Below are 1918 nucleotides of genomic sequence, written 5' to 3'. Positions count from 1 at the left end.
TGCCATTTCTTTATAAAAGCTTCCTGATTGGTCTCCCAACCTCTACTCTTGAACCCTATGCCCCTGTAAAACAATCCACCTTCCACACTTCCCTCAAACTAGTCACTTTTTTTTCCTGCCTAAAATCCCACAGGGTTCCTATCCCCTTTGAGCTGAGATTCACATTAGTGTCAACAATAAGGTCCCAGCCTGACCATAAATTTGTGCCTCAATTCTGACCACCACCATGCATGTTCATAATAATTATAGGAACTGCTCTTAGGTAAGGCTACTTCCTCCATTGCCGTCATGGTGCTAAGTGATTTACATGCATATTTTCTCATCTAAGCCTCACAGGGACTCTGTGAACAACATGTTGTTACTATCCCTGTTTTACAGGTTTGCTGAAGGGTGGTGAGCTGCAGACACAGGCAGTCTGACTGTGCTCTGAACCTGTGACTCCCTCTACCTGAGATAGCACACTTTTTCTCTGTATTTTACTGATTTACCTATAAGTCCGTTGCTGTTCTATTCCAATGGTAACCCTACCTCTTTAGTCCCCACTTGAGTAACCAGTTCCAAGCCCCAAGCAGAGTCATCACTTCTTTTGCTTTAATCAGAAACTGTTTTATACACACATCTACTGAGCCCTTATCATAAACCAGGGATGCACATCAACTCCCTCTTCACTCCAACTCTGGAGAAAACTAACAGGCAAAAACCCAAGACCATATACCAAGGGCTGAGCCTTGGAGGAGGATCTGATCTCTATACAACCTCAGAAGGAAGGAGTGGAGAAATTATCAAGGGCATTGGAGGGAACTCTCCCTTCCTTTTCCCTCTTCTCTCGCCAGCTGTTATTAGAAAGATAGGATCAGGATTTAGGGTCATAGCAGAAGGAGGAGATGAATGGAGCAGGGAGCATGGGGGACATCTGCCTAGAACTGGAATGAAAAGAACTGCAAGGGAGATGGCCGTATTCCCTGTATTAAGAAAGATCAGATGGACATGTCTTAAAGGCCAATTTGGACCTAGTATTTACATGCCTGCCCCTTTCATTAGTTCTTAAGGGGCAGACATCTGCCTTTTGAAATCATTCTATCCCATCCTTATCTGCATTTCTTCACCTGTACACCTCACACGGTGTTTGTTGAAAACAACTGATGAACAAAAGCAAGAACAAAGGTAACAAAGAATAAACAAATAAAAAAATATTTATATATAACTATTTTCACTAAATTTGTTTCTTGAGTAATTATAGCTAGTAATACCCTATTACATCCACTATGTTAGTAGGTATAACTTAAAGGGAAAAATCCATGTAGGTAAAATTATCATTAGTGGGAATTGTTTTTGCTCTCAAATTCTGAGATAACAAGTTTTCCATTAAGGATTTAAGGCAAAATTGATTTCCCTAGAGGACTGCTTTTTGGAATTACTACCATTAGAGTGTGACCCTCTATCAGCATGAGAGAAGAATGGCTGCAAGAATCAGAAGATCCACCAGTCAAAGAACCACCCAAAAATCACCCACCCATTTGAATGGACCCCAAAACTGCCATCCTGGCCCTACATTAAAAAATAATAATTATGATATCATGAAATTAAGTAACATCTTAATAAATAAAATTTTGAAATATTTTTCTTAGTATCTTGGACTTAATACTTTGGGTCATGACAATTAGGTTTTAAAATATAATAAAAGAAAAATTCCAAGGAGACTTATCCTAGTAATATTTCTTAAATAGTATCCTATAATATAATTTCCATTTGGCCACTGGAATTTCCCAGCAAATCCTGGCTGAAGGAAAAAGAGGGAAATTGTACAAAATATAAAAATATAATATAAAGAGAAAAGTGTAGTCACAATCAAACATCAACAGCAGTGAAGAGGCAAACAAGTGAATAATTGTGTCCATGAGTGATGCTGTGTCCATCT

This window comes from Neovison vison, chromosome 1 (genome assembly GCF_020171115.1).
Source record: "Neovison vison isolate M4711 chromosome 1, ASM_NN_V1, whole genome shotgun sequence".
Lineage (NCBI taxonomy): Eukaryota > Metazoa > Chordata > Mammalia > Carnivora > Mustelidae > Neogale > Neogale vison.
The sequence above is the reverse complement of the archived record's forward strand: the minus strand, read 5'-3'. Positions refer to the sequence as shown.